The 17,466-nt window shown below is 42.2% G+C and overlaps 1 long non-coding RNA gene across 1 annotated transcript in view; it reads right to left on the minus strand.

Annotated features, from left to right (window-relative positions):
* Positions 1–8,664: 8,664 nt before the first annotated feature.
* Positions 8,665–17,466, minus strand: part of LOC111870679 — a 15,469-nt gene continuing 6,667 nt past the window's right edge. Inside the window, exons 3-4 of the long non-coding RNA XR_002843898.2 lie at positions 16,752–16,937; positions 8,665–9,163 (exon numbers count right to left, since the gene is read on the minus strand). This is a non-coding gene — a long non-coding RNA (uncharacterized LOC111870679). The remainder of the gene's footprint in view (positions 9,164–16,751; positions 16,938–17,466) is intronic.

Consider the following 17,466-nt stretch of genomic DNA (forward strand, 5'->3'; position numbering starts at 1 on the left):
GAGGAAGAAGCTATATGAAGTGGGTCATAAAAACTATGACGAGGAAAACGCTGAGTCGGAGAGGGCGGTAGACCTGAAAGAGCCAACCCCCTTTCGATAAACAGCCAATGAGTGGGCCACACCGACCCAAAATCACGTCAGAATGAACGGGCCAATACACCCCGGAACCCAGCAAGTCAGCAAAAAGAGGGTACATAAACTATAGAGGAATCAAACAAAAAAACTTTTTATTATTATTAATTGTCAAGAGTCAGCCGTAGGCAATCGCCGAGAGAGTGATGGCGATGAGTATTGTTGGTTGGTGATGGCGAGCACCCGTTTCCTCAGCTCACATAAGTAGACTTACCTCATATAAGCCATGAACATTAAGTGTGATAATATTAAAGTGGAAACCCCAGGGAGAGAAAGTGAAGACTAGATGGACTAGGTTTACTGAGAGATAGATAGAGGTATTGGGTACCCAACAGCAGGGTGACAGGAGTAGGACTAATGTGTGTACTACAGGATAATAACCCAAATGTAATGCGAACCGACAAACGTCGGCAAAGTGTGTATATAGCGACATAGGTGAATAGAGTAGGATAGAAATGCGCTGTGATGTTAATTGAACTTAGCCTCCCCTCAAGTGCTACCCTCCTCCCTGAATGCTCCTGCATCTCCCGAATCCTGTAGGTGAATTGCAAATTCATGCCAAGGCGGCAGTTATGTCAGTGATTGTAAATTTACTTGAACACCCCCCCCCTACGGCCTAACAAGATAGAGACAGCGGTGAGACAACCAATCCACCACTGCCGCAGAAGAATAATAAGTGGTGGCAAGGAGGGTTACCTCCATGCCCCCTGTCACCACGACGTAATACTCCTTCTAACCCAAACACCTCGACACGGTTCCCAGACCACATAATGGCGCCCACCTCATTAATCAACGGAAACCCCCAAAACAAGTTCTATCACAATATATATTATGTACTTCCTATTTCTGTGATTCTCAATTGTCGCGGTTTCCTTGGCCTGTAATTATCAAACACTAAATAATGAAATAGAACTGCTGACAGAATATGAAAGTGTAACTCAAAAAGGTTCTGCTTGTAGAATAAATGACGCAGCATAGAACTTGCAACATCCACGCATTTTGTGGCACGCAAGGTTTGAAAATTATAGGCCAAGAAACCCTCTGTGACACTAATTTAGAATGGCCCATATATTATCTCAACTCATGTTAGTTTCTTCTGCATATTAGGATAGTACAGGTATTACATGCCTTAACACCTGAAAGCAATGTTTCAATTGCAGTCACTGTAATTGACTAGGGGTGGGGTTGGGTCCCGGGGTGTGACGCTTTTATGTCACATGTTACAGGTGGTAATGACGCCATCCTCGGTGGGGTTGGCCGAACCACGGCTGTGTCTTTGGTGGGGATGCGTTAGGACACCTCCTCGTGGTCCCGTCAGGTAACTACAGCCCCTTCTGGGTCTGGTGGCTAAATTCCCATAAAGGGCGATAGCTTTATGACCAGAGCCTCCCATGCGGCGGCATGACGACTCTTGGGTTTCATTACGGTGTACCTGGGACGAATTCGGGAGAGCACTCCTTAGAGTACCGATAAGGTGGCGCAAGCCTGAGGGCTCAACACTCTAAAATGATTTGACCAACCTATGTGGAGGGGTGGGAATAGGGGCGCTCATAAGCTACCACCCAGGGGCAACTTTCTCATGTAGGTTGCCCTGGTCGCAACCTCACGACTAACTGGTGTCGCACTCCCATTAATCATCTAGGATACCACCTCCACCAGAACAGGCACTCTTTTTCCTGGAGGCTTGTGAGTGTTTCCTTTACTGCAGGACCAAACGACATAAGCCAAGGTGTGGGGCACTGTGCTGAGGGCTGCATGGCACTGGGTTGGTAACTAGCCAGTGTCTTGAACGATCCCCTTGGGGCACCAGGCAGCACCCCGTTGTATTTATGCCTTCCATCCTTTATGGTCGACCCTTTAAATCCCCAAAATTAGTGGGACCAAATTGAAAGGAACCAAAACTAAGGCGGTCATAAGGACCTTAAACGGGAGAGGGACACACCTCCAAGGGAATCCCTACGAGAAACACTTCAGCGGGGGGAAGGGAACCTCTGGTGAACCATTAAGGGACCCAGGTGCAGCCAGCGAACCTGCTGTTGTATTTTCAGCCAAAGACAGTGACGAACTAGTGGTTCAGAACCTACCTGAGGCAAAACCAAACACTCTATTGGGAGTCAGTAGTACTAAAATACCACTACAGGGCAGTAATACCTCTAGCATACCTGCAGCAGGAGAAGAATTGGGATACCTAGTCGCTGGAGTAGGTGAGCACCGTCTAGGGAAAAAAGCCTTGTCTGGATGCGCCAGACAGAATTTGAAAAAGGCAAGAGCTGCGGAAAGCATAGCAGGAACTGGAGGGAGGCGGTCAGCAACCACTGGTACCTTTATGAGGCCAAGATGGGAGGGCAGTACCCCTACAGAAACTGCCTAACTCCAAAAAGGCCCAGAGACTCTTAAGGGACCAGGGACTTACAAGGAGGCTCTGACCAACATAAAGGTAGCTATCTTCAAGGAAACTTCCTGCGGACAAGCTTACCGAAGATGACCACAATTCCATTCTGAAAGCACTGGGGAGGTGTTACGTAGGACTCCAAAGGGAGAATTACCACATCTGAAATCCCGCAAACTAGGGGGAGGTGCACTTATTTATGCATTTGCCGACAAACAATCTGGTCAATGGCTCACCAAAGCCATTGACAACCACAGGCTGGAATCAGGGGCAAGGCTGAAGGCTACTGATGCCAGGAACCTGTCCAAGCCTGTTATGGACAAAGTTGCCCAGAATCACGAAGAGCTTCTGAAATGGATTGCAGACCTCAAGCCTGGACTTCATATGGAGAACTGGAGGGTACTAGAGAAGCAATCCGAGTCAAAAGGCTAAAGGCTTATCTTATTCATAGACTGGGACTATTATACAGAGGACTGGTTACAAAATATTTACAGGACTCTGAAGGGGACGATTCAGGTGCTGAATGATCAGCACCGGGCAGAACCTGTATCAGATACAGTATCATCCTACTCGGTCTCTGAGGGGGAGGGGTATGATGCACCCATTGACGGGAGAATATCTGATGAGGAGACAATCCCTCCTCTCGTCAGCCCGACATTACCAGATCAGAGACCTATCTCGGAGGAAACCAGGTCTGATAAAGTAAATGGGGCTGTGGAAGAAGGTATTTAGGAGGACACCTTTTCCCAGCATTACAGAATGAACACACATAAAATACGATTCATTACAGAAAGACAGCTTTGGGTAAAAACTGTCCCATGTGAATAAAACACTTATCACATCAACCCTGATGGAGACAAAGTCAGTCTTTGAAATCTTAGACACTAACTCAACAGTGTCATGGCTGATTGCCTGAGAAGACTTCTTTGTAAACTGTGCAAGTTTTTAAAGTTGTCTGTTTCTAAGTGCTACACTTATGTTAATTCATCAGTAGCTTTTTTTAATAATATGAACATGTATTAAATTTGCATTGAGTTTCTTGCATTAAAATGTACCACAGGTTTATGAGTAACTGAACTTAATTCGTGATCATGTTACTAAAATGCTCTAACTTACACAATATTTGTGGTAAACGAATGATATTAACGTTGCTTTTATCTAGAAAGAATATAGGATCAGATATTGTAATTGACAGATTTTAAAATCTGTAAAAATTCTTACAATGATTCAATTTCTTTTTAATTTTGAGTATTTTCCTACAATTCAACCTGTACCTCCTGCACAATACGTTTCAGCAGTATAAATATTGGCTAATGGCATATCAGTTAGTGGGAGGGGAAGTTATATTTGTTTCTGCTGAATCATTCTCGGATTACGTATGTTGCCAGTTCCTTGTAGCATACTTGCGACCTTAGATCATAGGCTTCTGTAGTTCACATTGCATACTCTGACTTGAGTCGTCTCTATGTACTTTCAATGGTCTCAATTCGTTTGGAAGATGAAACTGAAAGGTAGTGTGAGATACAGTTCATTTTGACAGTGGTCACGACGGAAGCTCTGAGAGTGAAATCGACGAAGAACCATTATCTTCATCGACAACCTGGGGACCACCACACCAACATGACAGAAGGGGTGTGAATAACTTTTTCCGGTGGAGCAGTGGGGATAAATCTCAATGAAGCTCCACATGTAAATAATGATTCCTCCAACTCTGCGTTTTCATGCTTTACTTTGCGGGAATTATCCAGCTGCTGGTGGAAGAGACTAACAGATATTATCACCAGGACCTAGACAGACTTGAAGACGGACCTTCTCCACGCCCTGATGGTACAGACTCCGAGATGTCTCTGTTTCTAGGAATCATCATTCAAATGGGACATAATATAAGGACTACTGGTCAACTGCTGAGCAATTTTGCACGCCTTTCTACATCAACACAATGAAACGCGAGCGTTTTCTTCACATTCTTCGTTTCATTCATTTTGCAGATAACAATACAGAAATTGACAGGAATGCCGACAGTTATGTCCGACTATGGAAAATTCGGACCATCTTCAATACTATAAATGAAGCATATCAAAAATAATGTAATCCTTCTGAACATTTGTCTGTTGATGAAATAATTGTCAAATTCAAAGGAGGGTGGTTTTCAGACAGTGCATTCCTAAAAAAACACAAACGTTTCGGAATCAAAATCTACAAACTCTGCGACGCTGTTGGGTATACTTATGACATGAAGGTTTACTTAGGGAAAGACAGGACATGTGGCGACCAAGACGTGACAGGGACATGTGCTACAGCTCTGAAGAAGGGTTGAGGGAGTAGGCCACAAACTGTACATGGACAATTTCTTTTCATCACCACACTTGTTTGACAAACTAACAACAGAGAAAGTTGCTGTAGGACATTCAGACCAAATCGGAAGGGCCTGCCTCAAGAATTTCGCGACAACTTCAATCAAAGAAAGATGACATTCGGGTTACGGTGAGAGGGGACATGACAGCACTAGTTTGGAAGGATAAATGTGAGTTCATTTGTTGATAAACATGCACTCCCCTCCAGTGTGATGTAACTTACTAAGACTTGTTTTAATGTAATGAAACCAATGACAACCAATTAGGTAATCGTAATATAATGAAACGTAGAAACACAGAATGTATTAGGAAACAACATATTATAAGTGCTAACATTTTCGGTATTATATAACGAAGAAACCAATGTAATTTAACAAGCTACTGCAACTATTGTAATATTAAGAGTGTACCTAGGACCAAGAGTTGGAGGAAACCATATGTAAGCAGTATATCAGACCAGAACAAGAGACGCTTTGAAGAAGCTTTTAGCCAAGAGTTTAAGTAACCCAAATATCTCTGGTCCATTACCATGAATCTGTCAGGACCCTCCATCCGGGGTCTTCCAACAAGGAAACCGTACTACGCGTATTTATGTATGACAGTCTGAAATGTATTTTGTACTTTAAAGGTACTATAGGATTAATCTGGGGTTGAGATACAAACCAAAAGCTCTGCCTCATGTTCGAGCTAATGCTCTAAGAGCTCTGTTTATTGTCACCTTGATGCACCGCTAACCCTAATGCATTGTGGAAGGGAAACGTGAGCACATTCCTCTCAGCAACGCCCAGTGTGGTCCTATAAGACGGGACGTGTGTAAAGACACGCACGGTTTGAGACTTCTGCCTCACCCTTGTGTGAAATATGCTGAACATGCCACGAGGAGTCCAGCTCCTGCAATGTCATCTACAATATGTCGAGTAGAGGAAGCCAATCAACATCACTGGCCAACTTCCTCAACCAAGAGACTGAACTGTCGCGTGCGCTCTCCACGTGGAAAGAGGAGAAATATCCTAACAAAGTGCATAAAATGTGACCTTGGACTCGGCATTTTCGGGTGTTTCCAGGGGTACCACATGAAGACTAGATTCAGTTAGATGATGCAGGAGTGAAGTCTGTTTACTTATCAAGCTGATGTCAAAAAAGAATGAAGTAAAACAAAGATTATTATCCTAAAATAAGTTTTTCAAAACATTGTGCACGCGCGTGGACTACACGTCCTGTATGGTACACTTCGCCTACAATGACTACACTTTAAATGTCCTATATGGCGTACTTCGTCTCTTGAAGGTGAGCCAAAAAAAAAAAAAGTGTCATGTTGTCAGCCTAACAAATCCCGATGCCATTAATTTTGGTTTCCTAAACCGGAGCCGCTATTTCCTTGAGATAGCTCCTCAATTATCCTCACGAGGCTGAGTGGACCCTGTTCCAGGCCCACTACTCAGAAAATCTGCCATCAACGGGAAACCTTTGGATCTGTAGCCAGGAACCCTGACTACAAATTTGCCCGGCCATTTTTAACTTCTGCCAGAATTTCACCCAAGTCTTCCAAATAGCATGGAAAATTAAACTTGCCACCTTATAAATGAACCCTAATTTAATGTTCCTTGATTTAACACACTGAGGACGAGTCGCATGATGATATGCTTTTGGCTTTTAAACATGGCAGACCGGTCGCATGATATCATGATTTTAGGACACGTTAGTTTGTAACACACTATACCTTGCTCTGGCGTTGCCCAAGTTGCACGCAATGGCTAGTAAAACTCTGGAACATTTGCTTACTTGTCAGTAACTTGATCTCGCTGTTGTCTTACGCCACTATAAATGAAAATGCTTTGCTGCTCTTCGAGGTGTATATCAGCCAGTAGTTAGTGGTGGGGTAAGGACAAGGACAAATTTTTCTGCGATGAGCCAGCTGACCTGCCTTCTGAGAGGTGTATTTACGGTGACTGAGAGAGCGGGCAGCAGTGACAGGGGAGAACAAAGAATTGTAGCCACATACAGTAAAGGTGACAGTAGCTCTGACGATAATGGGGGTAATAACATTGCAGGGACAGTAAAAAAATCTAACCTTGTTCAAAATTGAAATACAAAGCATTTCTGATGAATGTCGCAAAGGCATCAGCTACAGACCAGATGGTGGCAGCAGAACCAGATTCAGACACAGACTTAGTGCAACCAGGCCCATCAACTCCCACCCCACGCAGGCCTCATGTGGACCCCCCCCCAGGGCGACTCTCGGGTGATATACGGAAACATACCATGAAAACTGTGAAGAGTGAACATTCCAAGGGAAGCATCCTTCTAGGCAATGCCATGTTTCCACAATTCACAAAAAAAAAAAAAAAGGAGTATGTCTATATTTGCAAGTTCTGTGTAATGCCACTTCACAAAGGGGAATGTTTCCAGAAATATCACACCCTCACACACGTCTAGGAAGACTGGTGTTCTCCAAAAATTTTAACTCATAAAATTAATTAGGAGAATTTATATTAATTTTTAAAATGAGCATTGGTGGTCGCCAAGAATTCTAGTTCATAAAATGAATTAGGAGAATTTAAATTAATTTTTAAAATGAACAGTGCAAGTGTTACGATAGTAGGTTTAAGATCTCTTCCTTCATTTAACATTCAATTTCAATGATCCCAGCATTAAATTTCATCCTTTTACGATATTCCTCAATTTGGTGTTCAAACCCATTCAGATCCACAGATTCCAAAAGAAACCTTAAATGGCAGGTTGAATGTGTTCATTTCATGCAGTCTGTGAAGAAAATACATAAAAACCATGACACCCAGAACAAAATCCTTCTGTCAGAAGGATGGCAGGGAAATATTTCAGGACAACTTCAACCATAGATCACTTCCTTCAGTAAATATAGGCATAACACGTCAGTATATTGTGACCTCCTTTAGAACCCAACAAGGGTGTCCTTGTGATGTGAAATAAACATATATCAATTGCAGATTATGTCATGAACAAATTTTCCAAAAGACACCAATTATCACATGATCACTAACCTACAGTTCATTTCTATTAGAACTTGCAAGTCTTGCTAATGGAGGCTGTCAATTTGGAGAGCTCTTTCATTGTTGGGTCTTTTTCCATAGCAGTAATTTTAAACATATAAAGCTAAATTACATAACTCTATGCAAGTCATAAAATAAACACAATAAACATCAAAACAGAACTAATATTGTCTCTCATGATATAAATACTACAGTAACATTCTGCTTCAGCTGAAATTACACATTCTAACAACAGTGAGAATGCAGTGAACTTCTTAATGTCTCTGTAAACTCTATTACAGTTGCATATCAGACACAAACTGTACTGTTGTTATTTTAACATATACTGAATATATCATTTTCACTTTCTGTTGGTCGTGTGTGCAGCACCATCTTCAGAGACAATGTTAGGACCTGTCTTGAGGCTGAAATATTTGGTGCATACATCTCAAAATTATCTTATTCTGTGGCAGACAAATTAATTCTTTAACTGTATGAAGGTCCTGTGTTCAGTTCTATTGCTGATTAGGATTTTCTTTTATAACTGTATTTATGTGTTTATAGACTCCCCAATGCCATATTTTTTGTATACAATTTCTGCTATAAATGAAACAGTTACATTCTTGAAAAATTGAGTTACCACAACAAGGTGTTCGACAGGAAATGCTTCTCCTACATTCTTGAAAAATTGAGTTACCACAACAAGGTGTTCGACAGGAAATGCTTCTCCCTGTGCCATACCTCTAGAGCACATTGTGCCCGTCTGTCATATGCTCGTCTCAGCTACAAGTGTACCATAACATTTGCTGCCAAAGTGCTTATAAACATGAATTACAAATGAACTGACTGTACTAACTTTCTAAAGCCAAAATGATTATGGCAATAAATATGAAACAGAATTAAATCTGCAACAGTGAATTTGTAACCTACAAATAATTTTTTCCACTTTGGTGCTTTCTTCAGGATTAATCTCCCATCTACAGCACTGTTCTCTGATCATCTGATCTTAACATGAAGAGATTGAAAAAAAAAATTGTTGAAAAATGTGTAGCACTTAATGGGTTCAAATACTCTTGGCAGGACCTAAATTAATTTTTAAGAATTCAAGTCTGTCATCAACAGTAAACACAATTTCTCCGCACGTCCTGCAACACATTTATAATGAAAAGTGAGGTACAATGTTACTACTCACTTTTATCCTCATTCCAAACTAGCAGCTATGGGGCTAGCTTTGTACTTCAAAGATTAAGGTTTCATTCTTGGCCCAGAAACCAGCTATCCTGAAATGAAGAAAAGTTTCTCAAGGTTTTTCTCAGTTATCTCCAGGCATCTACCATAAAATAAGCCATTTCTAATTTCTGCTATGTCTACCAATTTGTCATTCTCTCACAATAACATAAACACTTATGCACAGTACACATCATGCCATGTATACCCCCAGCAGTGCCCTTTTCTTTCAGCTGAACTACTATCCTCTAAAATTTCAAATGGGACCTCAAGTCAGCATAGTGATAGGCAATGGGCTAGACAAGAAGGAATTGGAGTTAAATTCCTGGAACAGGCAATTCTTTTCTGCATAACATCCACACCAGCTCTCAGGCCCACCCAGCCTCCTATACAATGGGTACCAGGGGCTGTTTTCCTGGAAGTGGAAGAGGCATGAAGCTGACCACTCACTCCATCTAATGCAGAGGTCAAGAATGGTGGAGCTATACCTCCAAATTTTCCATCATGGTGATTCATTAATTAGGCTTAGGGATATCTTTACTTTTAAACTTCACCTTTACAACTTCAAGTATTACTAGTACCAATAAAAGTCTGCTTTTAATACCTCTGGTCTAAACAGTAATTGTTTCTTAGTCAATGTTGCAGTGCCAGCAGGAAAAGTCAGTAGTATGAAATAAGAAATGAAAAGGTGGTTATGTACAGGTTGAAGCAGCTATTTTTTTCATTATTATTATTATTATTATTATCATCATCATCAATTCTAACTGCAAATGGGTTTTAACCGGGTGGCAGTGGTCTACAACAACACAAGATACAAATAACTATACATCTCACAAAAAAAATAACACAAAGCCACAAAGTAACACAAAGCATGAGTGAAACACTAATTAATTCCCTTCTCTACACTACGCTACACTTTGTGTCACTTCCCTGCCTTTTAGATGATTCCCCTTTTTAACTTAGCCTTATTTAAAGCTTTCCTAACCCTTTTCCTAGAATTACTTGGTTTATAGGAGAGAGCCCCTAAAACATCTGCAGTAGTTGGTTCCAGAGCTGTATTGTCCTATTTACAAAGGAATATTTCCCGATATCTGTCTTTTGCTTTCTACTTCTAATTTTCCTATCATAATCGACCCTGCTCAGATAGCATGGTTTTTCTAATCTATCACCTATAGCCTCCCATGCCCATTCTCCCGTGTATGCTTTGAAGAGAGCACATACGCGAGCTATCTCTCTGTGCCGAGTCAAAGTTTCCCAGTTCGAATCATTTCTATGATGTGCAAATTTAGCCGCTGTTTTTTGCACCCAGTCTAGCGCATTTATTTGCGCTTTCCTATAAGTTTCCCAGCACGTCGCCCCGTATTCAAGAATTGGACGCACTAGCGATGTGTAGCCTAACTTTTGGTGTTGCTATTTCCCTTTTTAAGAATACGCATTGTGAAATGAAGTGCCGTCCAGGCTTTTTTAACCGTGCAGTTAACTTGATCAGCCCAACCTAAATCACTATGTAAGACTATTCCCAAGTATTTACAACTGCTCACTTCCAGAATTACTATGTCCCGTAATGAATAATTTAGTAGGTCCGTCACTCGGGCTCTCCTAAAACAAAGTGCCTTACTTTTAGCTGGATTTATTATCATCTCATTTTCAAATTCCCATTCCCCCAACCTGTTCAGATCTACCTGCAATTTCTCCGTATCTTCCTTATTTATAATTTTCCTATATATTATGCAGTCATCTGCGAAAAGTCCAATAGTTGATTCAATATTTCTCCCGTCATTTACGTATGCGAGGAAAAGTAGTGGGCCCAGTACACTTCCTTGCGGCACTCTGACGTTAGTCTGACTTCCTCTGATAGCTGACCTCCTACACTAACTCTCTGTGTATGGCCCAAAAGGAATTCCCTTATCCATACCACTACCCTTGAGTCAACTCCCGAGGCCGCCATTTTCGTATGCAGCCGATCATGTGGAACTAAATCGAAAGCCTTTGAAATATCTATTATAATGGCTTCTATCCTACCTCTCTTATCTAGTGAGTCTGCAATGTCCTGACAAACAGTGATTACTTGACTTTCACATGATATCCCGGTCTGAATCCATGTTGACCCTCGAATAACCAATCCTTATTATCCCACATTTTACTCAGGTACGATGTAATAACGTGTTCCATTTGCTTGCAGACCACCGAGGTTAAACTTACTGGTCTGTAATTCGACACCATCGATCGGTCCCCCCTCCTTGTAAATAGGAACCACTATGGCTTTTTTCCAATCAGATGGGAGAGTGGCATTATTTATTGTTACGTCCAATAATCGCACAAGGTATGGAATCGTGGCTTTCCCGCCCAGTTTTAGTATTTCACCCGAAAAGCCGTCCGGCCCTACTGATTTGTTTTTACCTAACGCTGCTAACCGTTTCCTAATGATGTTAGTATTAATCGCGAAGGGTTCACCTGAGTTGGGGCTCTGTAATTGCGGAATGCTACGCTCACAGCTGAATACCGAAGAGTAATAGCAATTAAGGGAGCTAGCCTTTTCTATTGCGTCAGTAATGAGCCGTCCATTGCCATCTTTAATTGCAGGAATGTTTTCTCTATTGCCTTTACGTCTCTTTACGTACTTATAGAACTCTGTCCAGCTCTTGCCTTCATTTTTTAATACAGACCTTAAAAATGTCTCCTGTGCATTTTTTTGGCAAATAACAACTCCTTGGATAGTCTTTTCAGATCTTCACGGTACTGATGTCCTAACTTCCTTCTATTAAGTTTTCCTGAGCTTTATTTTTAACTTTCTGACTTCCTTAATGTAGTATTCGGGGTCCGAATTTTTTCTCAGTATTTTGTGTGGAATAAATGTTTCGATACTCTCGAGTATTATGTTCTTGAAATTATTCCACACCTCCTCAACACATCTACCATTGCTTGCCCATATTGTGAATCTATCCCGGAGGAAGGTTTGTAGGCCTACAACATTTGCTTTGTGGTACACCAGGACTAGTCTTTCTTCTTGAGGTCGCCAGTAATTTTCTTCCCATTCTACCTCTAATAATACCCTGCAGTGGTCACTGATCCCCTGTAATATGCTGCAAGAGTTGAACAAACTTTCCGGCCATACTAAATAAACATCCAGCAATGCAACTTCTCGTGTCGTGGTATTTACTACCTGCATAAACCCATTTTCCCATACCAATCTATTTATGAATGCCTGGCCTCCGCCACTGCATTCCGCGTTTCCATTCCAGTCAGCATATGGCAAGTTTAAATCTCCTCCAATAATGCTATACTTTGTACATTTTCCTGAATAACGTGTTCGGGCTGCCAACCTTTCTATTGATTGCATGTCCTCGTTAGGAGCTCTGTATATGCCTACGATTTCCCATACACATTTAGGGTCCCTGCCTTTCACTTCAACAGCTATCTCAAAATCCTGGTCCACCCACTGTTCCATGCAAGCAATGTAATTTTTTACACAAATGAACACTCCACCTCGAGTATGTCTGTCTCTCCTAAATGTTGTGAAGACACCCCTAAATACTCCAGCATTGCTAATTTTCTCTCTAAGGCATGACTCCATACCTATTATAATATCGGGATTGTGTGTTTCGACTAAATTCCAAAAATCCAAAGACTTGTTAAGGATACTCCTGCAATTTACCTGCAATTGCCTGAATTGCCCTCTATCCCCTGTGCCCTACTCGTGGCTACCCTTTCATCACTTGTCCCATCTTCCGTCTCCCTCTCCGTCTTGATTCGTCCTCACTTCTTCCCTCCTTGTCGTCTGCCAGACTGGCGCCAGATGTCCTTGGATAACCATTAACCGCTTCCTTTCAGGCGTTCCCTCGCTGTTAGTACTCAGCGAGAGTCACTCTTTCGACTTTTGTCCACCTCCGCTGAAGCCACAAACTCTAGAATACAGTTGGCTTAGTCTCCTCGTTCCACTTCGGTTCATGTGAAGCCCGTCCCTGCCGAAGTCCCAATCTTCAACCCAACTGTTCAGATCTACAAACGTAACTCCCAGTGTCTTCGCTATCCAGTCGTATCTGCTGTTTATCGCTCCGATCCGCCGCCATGACACGTCTCTGCGCCTAAGTACGCCACTCAGAACCAATTTGGATTTAGGAAAATTGGTTTTTGCCTTATTTACTAAATCATACGCATCCTCCATCACATAGTCAAGATTTGCAGATCGTCTTATATCATTTGTACCCACATGAAACACTACAGTATCAGGACTTTCTAGTTCTTGGTTTCCCATTACTCTTTGCAGCTGTTCAGTTCTATTTCCCGGGAAGCATTGCACCCTCACACGTTCAGATTCCATGTTCCGTATAACTGAATCCCCCAACACTAAGCAGCCTGCATCTTTGTGTTGTTTCCGCACCGCATCACGCATGCCAGCCTCGCATCCAGCTCTCGCCCCTAGTAACTGCTCTTCCAGGCTCCTGTTCTTCCGTCTGATTTCTTCTATTTCTTGTAGAGTGTTTTCCAGTTTCACATCTAGTTGATGAAGTCTATCCCATCAGCACTTATCGCAGCTCCATTTCCTGCTTTCAACCATCTGAGCCTTGACGTTTCCACAACTATTGTGAAACCAACGTCCACACGTCGCATTGTGTTCCAGATTTTAAGTTCCTGTCACACCCACTACACAATACTTGCAGACAGTTTTCATCTTCCACACCTGGCCCAGGATTTTGTTCCACACCGCCGATTAACCTTTTGGCGCGGTGATTTAAATTCCGCTGCCGTGTCTCTCCGGCGGTAATATTCTCAGCCGACCATTTAAATTTTGCTCGTAAATGATTTATTTGTCATTATTCTTAAATTATATGAGATAGTAACATGAATCTTTCACTAAAATAATCTTAAAAGTTGGTTTTATAATCTTACCTTATAATGTGAGCGCCCTGTATCTCGGCGATGGAAGCAGCTGGTTTAGCAGCAGGTGGCACCAGTTGTGTGTAATCATAGTCCGATGCACTCTCATCATCTGAACTACAATTACTTAGGGTTTCGTCGTCTAATACTTCGTTCAGCGCGGTCACTTGTTCGACCTCCGTCAGCGCACGACTTGTGGAAGGGCCAGCCATGATACCACTCAAAGTTTCGAAGTAAACTGTTGGTGGCCTGGTGTATGGAAATTATAAAGACACGCGTCTTTAGCTTGCCAGCTTAGCTGCAGTAAATTCAACCTTTGTGTTATCATACCAATGGGTTGGTGGTATGCGTTTTGGCTGCAGCAGATGTCATAGGGGTGGCCACAAAATTCATGAAGTTATTCTAAGAAATGGCTGGTATGTAGTGCACGAAAGCAGAGCTTAACTGGCTCAAAAAAAATATTTATGGCCATCCCTCGAAACGACCACCAAGGTCAGTACGATAAACTGGAGTCAACTGGAGCGATAATACACATGAAGGAATGCGTTCTTTTCCCCCCACACACACACACCCATCGTCACAGGGGGTGACCACAGTGTTCTGCCTTAAACTGTGGCGTTTTTCTAAGAAATGGATGCTAAGTACTGTGCGAAAGCAATCAATTTTACAAGAATAAACTTTTGGACAACCCTCTTCCAAGAATTCCAAGTGATTGCGTTACTGTGGCCAGCTCAGGGTAATATGATATTATAAACATCACGTATCTGTTGTTTATATCTTCAAAGCAAAGAAAACACGCCTTTCATAACGGTACAGCTAGAAACCGCTCGCCAGACCCACAGGAAATTTGCTGCAAGACAGGCATATGTAACGATGGCTTAGCGCAGCTAAACTCGTGTCTCATTATAAACCGTTCTTGTGACAACAGGCCAGCGAAAAATCTAACAATCTACAGCAAAACCATCAATTATTATGGGCGTTATAACATAGGTGTGCAGCTGGACGAAACATACACGACGAACCCCCCCAGACGATTTAAATCCCTGACGAAACATACACGACGAACCACGGCAACGGGTTAATAATATTACAGCCAAAGTCGCTGCACACAGAAGCATGTCCCTTGTATAACTTATTGACTGCCCATTGCTGACTCGTCCTTGGGCAGTACGACAAGCAGTCCTCGCAGCCCAGGTACCCACTCGGGCTCAATAGTCTACAAGGTTGTAACCCATTAGCACCAGTAAGTAAACACGTCCGCTCCCAACAACCCTCAAGATAAGAATGAGGAAATTTAAATCAAACACCTAGAAGCATCGTACACAAAACATCGCGTCTATCCAGAAGGACAGACAGGGATCAAAAAAGATTGTGATCCAGATACATAATTTCCTGTAAGTAGGTACAATTGTCTGCCGGTCGGTCGGTCAGTCAGTGGGCCGCCGCCACTGAACAGAAAACAATGAGTTCACATGACTGATGCTCTGGCCTCCACAACTGGACTCTCACACTGGGGCAGTGAGAAGGGTCCACTCAATGTTAATTTTTTTTAGCTCCCTGCAGACTCAAATAAGTTGGAAATTGCATGTGAAACCATGGGACAGTAGCATGGAGACAGGATATATCACTGCTGCTGAAAGAATTCAGCAGATTAACAAGAGTTCAGCATCTAAGTGAAACAGATAACTCCAGAAACTACAAAGACTTCCCTGAGTTCCACATGAACAAATTCCCAAGGAGACAGCACATGATAACAGTTCCCACATAAGGCATAAATTATAATGGAAATGAGTGTATGGGCTGCCTAAACCCTGCAGCAAATAGAATGGAATGTGTGCTGACATCTTTTTTGGGCACTCAGACATGTCAATGTTGAACTAGAATCCAACATTTCAGAGACTTCCTCAGTCTCCATCATTTGAGTTGACGAGGTGAATGGCCATATCTCACTGATATTTATACCAGTTTGTCAAATTGATGCCCTTCTTATTGGTGTACTATGCAGCAGGTGGGCAGTCAAACCGTGTGGTCACCCACCCAATTTTATCCTATCAACATACTCTTTAACTTGGTGCCTCTCTAGTCATATATTTCTCTCTCTCTCTATCTCTCTCTCTCTCTCTCATCTGCATTTCTTGCAACATGTCCTACTCTGTCTTCTTGGGATTTTCGCGATGTATGTTTTGAAGTACCATAAAAATCTGGTGCTGGAATTCCATCCTTGGCTAAGTTTGAACCATTCCTCTGATTATACTGCCTGGATGCAATTTTATAAAATTACAAAATAAAATCCTTGCACGTGGCACATGGTGCTTTTTTTTTATTGCCAGTGAGGTGGGACTAAGTCCCTTGTACTGCGGCCACTTCTGGCCTATTGTACCAGCCCCAGAAGGAGGTGATTGTGGAGCAATTGGTGGAATGAAGATTGGCAGGGGAAACAAGTACTCTGAGAAAACCTGCCCCAGCACCACTCTGTTCACCACAAATCCCAGTTGACCAGACCCAGGATCAAACTTGGGCCGCCGCAGCGGGAAGCCAGTGACTAACCGCTTGAGCTATGGCACGGCCATATATGTGCTTACAATTATCATTCCTAGTGTGACATCATACAAAGAAAAATTAAAATGTATCTCAAGCACAAGGATTAAAAGGATGTGAACTGGACAGCAGGCTAGTGCTGTGCTTTACTGTCAAGATAACACATCTGGGCTTCTGATGACACAAGAGTGAAGGGCATGTTCATTGTGTGTAGGCAAGCCTCACCTTTATCATGGCGGCATCCTTTGGTACAGTATCTTTTGCCTCCTCCTCTCTGGACATGAAACTCTCTACAGGGCACTCATGATTTCCCCCTTCTCATGCTCTCTCTGGGAATGTGGTTCACTCCCCTACTCTGAGAGTTCATTCTCAAATCTAAGTACATCATCTCTTGCTTTGGGAACCAGTGCACTGAAAGAAAAATATACAATTTACTAATTATGAATGAAGACTGCCCTTCTTCTGTCTAATAAGGCCAGAGTGTCAGCAACTTCACAAATTCCTTTTGACTGTACCCTCGTAGTATATTTTGGGCTTAGAATAAGGGTGCCAAAATATGTTCTTTATCTGTTTCTGCACATTACACATGAATATAAATCATTTTCATTAAATGGTTAATATATTCAGACCAAGGATAAAACTGCACAAGTCACTAACTTTAATTAATTCATCTGTGATGAGAGGGCAAGCACATTTCTGGAGTCCAAACCCAAAAATAATTCATTGTACTGGGAGGTTTCTAATGAACTTCACATGTTCTAGGTTCCATGTTTCACCATAACAGGAGCATGGTCAGCCGTGGAGCACGCTCAAATTTTGCAGATGACTCAGCATGCCTATAACATTAGGAATGAAGGGAAGTTCCTACCTTTGTTCAAATCACAGGTGGTGTTGAAAATGCTGTCCCTCTACACAAATATCTTTCTGAATTGTTTCATTA

The sequence above is a fragment of the Cryptotermes secundus genome, unplaced genomic scaffold, assembly GCF_002891405.2.
Source record: "Cryptotermes secundus unplaced genomic scaffold, Csec_1.0 scaffold3117, whole genome shotgun sequence".
In the NCBI taxonomy this organism is placed as follows: domain Eukaryota; kingdom Metazoa; phylum Arthropoda; class Insecta; order Blattodea; family Kalotermitidae; genus Cryptotermes; species Cryptotermes secundus.